Below are 10,079 nucleotides of genomic sequence, written 5' to 3' on the forward strand. Positions count from 1 at the left end.
TATCGACATGGACTATATTATAGAGCACGTAGTGTGATGGACTGGAAACTTGACGCATCGATCTGAGGACAGCTTTCAAACATAAGTCTTGATAGTAATACGCTGTTTTACTTAGCCTATATCTGGTGGCAGCAGCATTTTTCTACAGTCACGTGATAATGGCACCGGCGGATAATACACGGGGGAACCAACGGTGTCCACATTTTTTCAGTTTTTTGTATTTTATCAGTACTTGGAGCTGGTGGAGGAGAGAAAGCATTAAAATATATTCAGGAAAAAATACAACTCGAACCAAAGATGAAGGCTCCATTTCAAAATCAAAATTACAACAAAAAAAAAAACCCAAAAAACACCAGACAATGAGCAGGTTCAAAGACCCACAGAAGGAAGATGACAAAACAGAGTCCTGACCCAATCCGAATCCTATTTTGACCTTTACACAAATAAACCACCAGCCCCCTTCCTCATCACATACAATATTTTTATAAAAAACATCCAGTGTTAATTAACACATTTTTTGTGTGTATTGCGCTGGTATAGGAGTTGCAAGGGCCTGATACTTTGCTGAAATCGAATGATGAAATTCGCCATCTTCCTCCTGTGAAAAAATTTGAAGAATAGAAGGCTGACGTTGCGCCAAAACACGCAGGCCTATGTAAGTGTATAATTAGGCCTATTTAATGATAAAATGAACTACCACTAAATGTTCTTGTCAGTGCTGCAGTGCAAAACTTCTCTTTAACATTACATTAAAATAATAGTTACATTGTAAATTGGAACTGACACCAATTTTTTTCAGGAATACTTGTTTATTCAGGGAAAATTTAAGGGAAGGTGTGCACCAAAAACACATTTTTTTATTAAACCTGCTAGACACTTCAAATATGGTGTCAAGGACATATCGGTTGAATAAAAGCGAAAACTGAAAAAATTACCTTATTTGCAAATTTTATTGGCGGCCATCTTGGATATTTGGGTGTCGGATTTCAAAAGAGTCCAGGTACACAACGAAACACGTTAGAAACCTAATTCTTTTTTTAAATGAAAGATAATTATCAAACTTAAAAAATGTAGGAGTTAGATTTTTAATAAAATATTCCATTTTATAATGACAGGAAAAACAAATTTAAAATAAAGAAAAACATTTTGCACTAAATAGCGCCCTCTATAATTTGATTTTATCTTTTCCTGAGAAAATGGCTTAAATGTAGCTGTAAGGAAACGACGACCATCATTCCAAAAAGAGCTAAAATGTTTAGGTCTTTTGGGGAAAAACAATGTGTATCTTCAATATGATTCATAATATATTTATAAGCACTGCCATTTTCTCACGCGTTTTCTTCCTTTGTACTACATTTGTTCATATGAAAAAAAATGAAAGGAAACTTTACTGATTTATCCTTCAATTTTAGCAACTGCTAGCACTTTAATTGGGTATTATGTCAACAAATGAACCCCCCCTTTTTTTTCCTTAAAAGGACATTCTTCTGGGCTAATTTCTTTTCATAATTATCATCTTTTTCCCCAGCAATCGCAGAAGCCTAAATTAACAATTCCGGGTAATAATGCATAGTTTTTAAACAACTCAGAAAACCCATTTTTCAGTCCTAAAATTTCACATGGTCGGTGACAATGACAACACATTGAGCCTCCCAATCGGTCATCGTGAGGTAGAATAATAAATACAGGATTATTCTTTTATTTATTTTTTGTTAAATTAATAATATTCGTACCAGATCTAGTGATTGATGAACATTCTATGAAATGTTTAGATGTAAAAAGTGGTATCGGCAGTAAAGTTGTGCAGTTTGAGATACTATCATGACTCTGTATTTTTGACAAATTTATGTTATAACAAAATAACGAGTAATATTCAGCATGAGAACTCGGCAATCAAATTTTGGTCTGAACGGTATCGGCTGTCGTCGTATTATTTTATTTAAATAGCGCCCGCCACTAAGAACAACAAGAATAAACTATATAACGATCGTTGGCGTTTTGAGTTCGTGGGGTAACAGCGTCTGAAAATTAGCAAATTCCTATAAATTCTTCTAAATTATGTCAATAATTTAGGCTACAATGGCACTTAAATGAATTATAATCAAAATACAAACTACATGGAATATTTAAAATTGATCATTATGGCATTTTGGGTATAACAATTTTGAGAATAATGAAGTTGCCAAATTCAAATAGACAAAGCAAACAGTTTTATATTATTATTTGAAGTAAAATCATTTCATATTTTCATGCAGTAATATTCGATTAAATGGTGTTTGATGGTTCCTTTGAACTAAAACACTATCCAGACATTGTTAACTATAATTTAAGTAGGGATTCGTGGGTAACACACATTTGAAGGTAAACGGCTTTGTGTTTTACTGATTCTCGTTTATAACCAATTGCATTCTCCCCAAAAATGGTAATTTAGGATAATCAATCAAAACATCCTGATACAGTTTCAGTAAGACTGTTTTGGAACCTATTTCGCATGTTTTCAAAATATTAACATGTACACATCTAATTTACGAGTAATCCTTGGATTCGTGGGTAAAGCCGAATTCGGGTAAAGCAGTTTGGGGTTTGCGTTTTATGTGTGCATAAACTGTAAGTACCGAAAACTCATAACATACCCATGGCTTACACCACATTTCGCCATAATATATTCTAGAAACGCTTGCTGTTAGAATAAGAAAAATTTTAATGCTAATTTATTGCACATTCTAGGGAAGCGTGGTTACCTTTTTAAAATAACCGAGTGAGAGGGTTTTCAAGAAAATATTTTTCCTGTCAATACTGAAGCATCCTCTGTATAAAAGAAAAGATGAATATTAACTGCACATCATATATAACGATTCGTGATACCCAATTGTGGCACATTTCATGTAGTTTATGAGGCAGGGAATTTTATTTCAATTTTATATACGCCAAAATATTGTTTTAATTGAGCAAGAATAAGGATAGAAAAAACGTTGAAAAATCTATGTATAAATAACATTAGACCCGGCAAAAGATTACTGTTTCATTTTTATGGTAATCTAATCTTTTATTTCCTGAAAAAAAAATTTGGGTCTAATGTCGAATATTCACATATTTGATCAACACATCGAACGTGTATACAAGAAAATGGTAGGTTTTCCTCTATAGTATTTTACTGACCATGGAAATGTACTGAGACACAAGCACATGTCAAAATCGATATAATGTATTGTCCATATAGACGCCCAGTTATCATGTTTATCGTTGGATATTTTTGTATAAAACACGCAGTTAACAACAATTGAGCGCTAATAATACACATAAATGTTTTATTTGAAATAAAATTCCAAAATATGGTACGTTTTCTGCCTTTGCTTGTCACGTGGTAGGCCTATGTTGAAGTTGCGATTATATCTTCAAATAAGTTTCAAATGAATTCCATCAAGACAAGTGGCCGAGTGGTCTAAGGCGCTGGGTTCATACTGTGTCCAAAGCAGGCCGCCGCTGTGAGTTCGAACCCCGCCTCCGCCAAACTTTAATGAAGTAAAATTAAAATTAAAATTTTACTTAAAAAAAATTTCATATTGGGGAAATGTGAGTGGCAGAATTTATGTATGGCGTGGAGTGGTGTGCCCATGGCTTGAATTATGTGCTGATTTAGATTATAAATAATTATTCTCCTTGTTTTTCAGGGCTAGAATCTATTCGGGATTCGTGGATATCAACAATTTAAACCGTCATAGGTTTTTTAAAGCGGTGAACGTATTTTTTAAGATTTACAATTTTAAAACGCTTGTCAAAAATAAATTCATTGTCCAAGATTGTTAAATGTACATTTAAGTTATGGCAATTTGCTGGACTCGTGGATAATATTTGATACGTGGGTATCAAATTTGTGGATAATATTTGATACGTGAGTCAAATTTGATTTTGTGGAATTTCATGGGTGAAATGTATTTGCATTAAATAATCACTTGGACCTCAGAACTATAGTACGAATGACCACATAGTGCACTTACGTCCACGGCGAATTCACCGTCACCTTTCCAGCCATAAACCCTCTTATTGAAGATTAAACCGATATATGCAGTACTAAACCATTATATAGTAATCTATTGTCCAATGCAAATTTATTACCACCTGATAATAGTGATCCAATGAGCGACCGAATTGTCCGCTACGGACGACTAATCCAATCGATAATGACTCTATTGGCATGTACGAACGGAGCCCCACTGACCGAGTTTTGGGATATTTTGCACTGGTTTGCAGCTGTTTGCTGTCATTTACTCATCAAGGTACCGTTATTATAAGGACTATGCCAATTATTTAAAGATTGACATGTAGAGAATAAGCCATAATTGATTGACAGAAACTACTAAATTTGTACCTATGACGGTTTTATGACGCCAATCTTCAAAATATGATCAAAAAATGGCTGCCCGGTGAAGTAAAATGTGCATTGGAATAACACGGCGAGTTTGGATAGATGGTAGGATTTCTTTTTAATAAAAATGTATGTTCCCCGTTATTAAAGCTTGTACCGGGTTGAAGATTCAGACATTTGGAAAAGAATAAGTAATTGAAACAGAGAGAAAGTAGCTGAAGGTTTCATTACTGATTGGGTCCTAAACGATATCCAAAAATGATATTGACATCCGCCAATATGGTAATGTAAAAGGAGTAAAAAACATCTCATTATTTAGTTTCTCTTGTTCATTTTCTTTTCCAGGGAGCGGAGAGAAGTCGCAACATAGGAACGGTGGTACTTACGGATTTCTCGAAGGCGTTCGACCTCGTCGACCATACGCTTCTTATTGGTAAGATCATCGATATGGGAGTCCGTAGGTCCATTGTTCCTTGGATTTGCGATTTCCTCCGTAACCGTCAACAGTGTGTCAGATACAACAGTGTGCTCTCAGATTATACAACTCTTCATGGTGGTGTACCCCAGGGTACAAAATTTGGCCCAATTGGGTTTCAGATTCTTATTAATGAAGCAGCACAAGACGCTGGTAGTCGGTGTTGGAAATATGTTGATGACTTGACATTTGCTGAGAATTTTTCCGGTGGTTGTGCTAGTCCACTTCAGGATGATCTTGATCAGTTCTCAGAGTGGGCTAGTGACAGCCACCTGAAGTTGAATCGCAGCAAGTGTCAAGCCATGCAAATTGCTTTTTCTAATCCATTGCCGCCACATCGCGACTTAAGAATTGGCACTGAACCACTATCATACGTCACCGAAGCCAAGGTACTTGGTTTGTGGCTACAGAACAACCTTAAATGGAATGTACAGATGGACGCGATGTTAAAAAAGGCCAATTCCCGGTTGTTCATGCTACGAACCCTTAAGCGTTTTGGTTTTACCAACCAAGAGCTCGGTGTCGTATATAGTGGTTATGTCAGGCCAATTCTTGAGTACGCTGATGTGGTGTGGCATTCTGGTATCTCAGCTAAACAGTCCAAAGAAATAGAGGCCATTCAAAAACGTACCTGCAGAACAATTCTGGGTCGGCACTATTTATCTTATAATAATGCGCTTCAAGTCTGCAAGTTTGACACCCTCTCTGGTAGGAGGGAGAGGCACTGTCTTAGGTTCGCCGAAGGGCTTACCAAAACAAATCGTACAAGTTCTCTTATCCCTCCTACCAGGAAGGAGTGTCATGGTCGTGCTTTACGTAATTGCAGCAAGTTATCTCAGTTTAGGACTAGGACCAATCGTTTTAAAAATAGTCCTCTTCCATATTTCGTTGATCTCCTTAACAAATAGTGTGTGTTTTTGCTTTGCCACCCAGAATTGTTCTGCAAACACTACATGTATACTTTCAATGTCATTTTATACATAAAAAAAAGTGCAATATTTCATAATACGATTTTAGTGACTTTTATAATCAATTTTCTAAATGTTAATTCAAATTGTATATTTTTGTGTGTTTTATATCTTGTGCAATGCCTGCCTAAATATTTAATTCTAATTGTTCTTATGTGTATTTTTATATTGTAATTTATTGTATGTAATTTGGCCTACGGGCCACGAATTGGCAATAAAATAAAATATCAATCAAAAAGTACTAAAATCATAGCTTTTATACTTTTTGATATATGATACTAACTAGTTCGTCCCCAATAGCTACGATACAGCGCTACCAGTAGGGTTCAATTGCCTATTGTGAGTGCCCCTGTGTTGTGTGCATACATGTAGTTAACAATAACTGCATGATGATTTGATCAATCCTTATATATTACATGTATATACACCTCAAAATATAAAGCAGAGGGAAAGTCTATCTGTAGCTGTATCTTTTGTCGTCAGCAGAATCTCCTCATGCAGAGGCAACATCGTCAACCTTGACTAAAAGAGCATGACTCGGTTGGACGTGCAGTAATTTTGTTTTGAACAATCAGTTTTTAATTTTTTGTTGACTTGGTTCATGAAGGCTTCAGTGGCAATAGTATACTAATTTATATGAACAATTGGCTCAATCCATAAGTCATTTATCATCTACTCAAGGTTACAATAATTATTATGCTGATCACGAGTATTCTGTAGCATTGTAGAGAAAGGAAGGTACAGGGTGTCCCAAAAAAAAGAGGCCCCACATTGCGCCCTCTTTTCTCCTATTTCTGAAACGTTGATCAAATATATTTTGGTATGTAAAGAAACCCTAAATCGTTAGCTTTAATAAACCAAAACAATTCTTTCAATCGGCTCACAATTTTTGAAGATATGCCCTCTTTAAGAAATGTACCAGTTTTTCACTCTGTCCACGGATGAGGTTTGGCTACATCAAAGATTTAAACGAAACACACGGTTAATGACATGGATAAATAATAGCATTAGTCTTGGGAAAGCATTCACTATAAGCGAGGATCACCAGCTAGCTTCAAACATCTTCGCAACCCCGTATTACTGCTGCATTCGCAAGTATCCGGCGCATAAGGCCTTAAGGATGGTACGCAACGCAATTAATGCAATGAGAACTAGGGCTGAAACCTGTATTCGTCACGGAGGCAACCAGGTAGAGGGCAGAGCAGCACAGTAAACTCACTTCAAAAGCCCCAAAGCCAAACTAAACAGCCCTTTTCAGGGCTACCTTTTATTCCAAAAAGAGAAATGACTTATGTTGTCAATAAAAAGAAAGCAAGAAACGAGAAAAACATAAGTAAAGAAGTCCCATCCCATCAATTTCGCCCAAATTAATGACACTTAACAAAATTCATAACCCATAAGCCCACCGGTAAGGCCCATTCCCTTAAATAAAGTTGTTATTTTATAAAGTTATCATCGAGGAATGTTTTATATTCATGCATGGTATATGCACTTTTCAATCTTTGAAGTAGCCAAACCTCCTCCGTGGACAGAGTGAAAAACGGATACATTTCTTTAATAGGAGATATCTTCAAAAGTTATGAGCCGATCGAAATAATTGTTTTGGTTTATTAAAGCTAACGATTGAAGGTTTCTTAACATACCAAAATATATTTGATCAACTTTTCAGAAATAGGAGAAAAAGAGGGCGCAATGTGGGGCCTCTTTTTTTTGGGACACCCTGTATGTACTTGCCGCCAATATGCAGATGACCAGTACTAGTCGCAATCCCACAGTTCTTCAACATCTACACACGGTCAGACACACGGTCTCTGACCGTTTTGGAAGTGACTATTTTCCAACCGCCAGACCGACCTACGTAACCCTAACATTAACCCTAACCCTAACCCAAGGTCGGCCCGGTTGGAAATAAGTAATAACCGACCGTATTTCGCCGATTAGTAATTACGCGTATAATTTTGTAGTAGTACTAATTTTAAAGCAGTCCAACGAATTATTAAGTGTGAACTGCATTATGCATTGACACAAAACCCTTTATTGTTATAATCGAATATAAAATGGAAATACGTGATTTACTTATAATACGATGTACTGATCCCCTAAAAATGTGAGACATAACGGACATGTTTCAATTCCCTAAACGTACAACTTTCAAGGTAAACAATTCAGTCTACCCATATCAAAAAATGAGACCTTTTTCGGATAACTTCCCGATAGCCACCGGGTAGACACCGGCAAATTTCACATGCAAATTAGATAGGTAGCGGGTGACTACCCGATAAATTTTTGGGAAAACAATAGTGGATACCTTTCAGGTAATAGGTACCGGATGACTACCCGATGACTGTTTTGGGAAACTAGCGGGTAACCACCCGATGACTTTTTTGGGGAACCAGCGGATAACTACCCGATAACTTTTCGGGGACCTAGCGGATAACTTTTGGTGACGATATACCTGGTGACCTCTTTGGAGACTTCCTGTTGACCTTTTGGGGAATGCAGAAATACAAATTCATGAGTATGCACAAATTTATTAGGCAATTTAGCTTATTATTTGAATTGTATAGTTTTTGGAGAAATACAACTTTGCAGTCATGGCAGTTGAGCTTGTGCTATCTTGCTATAAGAAACTTGAAAGTGTACGGTGTAATTGTAGTTATTGTACAAAAATATTCTTCTGATTTAAATTTCAATTAATGTACAACCAAATTGATATCAGCATAAACATGTATACAGTACCTAAGTGTGATCACATCACTGACACAGCTAGCCTATAATTTCTATATCAAATATTATAATTTATTTACAACAAATAGCTTAACATAAAGCTTATAAGTTAATTGACACATTAGCTGATGATTAGTAATTTAATTGACATTAATTTACTGTCAAAATCATGTATGATTTACTAGAAAAGATATAAACTAAACATTCAAATGTGTCATATATTAGGTACATTGTGTATAAAAACTGCATCAATACAAATCATTTCATACAAATTTTCCTACCTGCATTGTCATATGAAATCAAGCATTCAATGCTTTATAATTCCTACAGCATGTTCCAGATTAATTATTAAACATCTTGTAATGTCCTACATGTAAATCCATACATTTTGGACCACAAATAACTTGAATATTCTGCACAAATATATTCCAACTGCCAACAGCAAGCTACTCCATTTTGAATTCATACAGTGACCTTAATTTGACCATATACCCACCCACGCATTCTTAAGATGCTTAATTTCAAGGTCAAATTAAAAGCGGATAACCACCGGGTAACTCCTGCAAAGAATATAAGTTTCTGGGAACCTTCTGGGTAACTCATTTGAAATATTTGACTTTTTGGGAGACTTCCGGATGTCTACCCGAAAACTTTTGGATAACTTAATTAGGTATCTGCAAGGTATCCGCTAGCGGGCACTTTCGGATAACTCTGGAAAAGGTACCCGAAAGGTTTCTGATAACCACCGAATGGTCATCGGGTGGTCACCGGGAAACTTTTCTTTTTGCTATGGGTAAACGCAGGACAACCGTTCTTTTGTTCTGCTTAGTCGCGCTAAAAGTCGATCGATACATGTTAAAATCAGCACAATTCCGAGATACACCTTTTGCTATGAAATTTATTTTCTCGGTCAAATATAAAGCAAAATTTTTTTCTTCAGTAATGTCAAATAAAAACATAGTGCTTGGATGAACATTTTTTTAAAATCCTGGTGTTAAAATTAAGCATCAAATTGTGTCTTTTAGTGTGATATTTTTGATTTTTATAGGCCTTTAGTTCGCCCGTGAGCTTTTTGCAGAATTCATTTTTTAGCGTCTCAAACTAATATAGTTTGCTAAAGAAAGATATTTCCCACCTCTGTAAAGCACATCGTGTGGGTCTATATATTATAGTTTTGTCAGAATTTCCGTTTTTATTTTACCCTTTTCCCTCCATGCTCCGAAAATGTCAAACTTAGTACTTTACCTCGAGAGCAACCAGCACAAATAATCGATATTTCAATTGTTGTCAACCCAGGTCCCTTTTCCATTGAAAACCAGGATTGCCTGACCAGCGATTTGGTAGCCCAAATCCCCAATTCTTGTAAATGAGGTGGATTTGGGAAATTTGCTCCCGTGATAGCCTGCAATTTCAATTTATAGGGGCTATGGATTCCATGATTATGAAAACCATTTTGTCTGTTTGTTTGTTTGTTTGTTTATTTATTTACCTAGGATGAGGTCCATGGGAAAATCCACTGTCCAAACCTAGAAAAATTCGCGTG

Source organism: Amphiura filiformis, chromosome 9 (genome assembly GCF_039555335.1).
Source record: "Amphiura filiformis chromosome 9, Afil_fr2py, whole genome shotgun sequence".
Taxonomy (NCBI): domain Eukaryota; kingdom Metazoa; phylum Echinodermata; class Ophiuroidea; order Amphilepidida; family Amphiuridae; genus Amphiura; species Amphiura filiformis.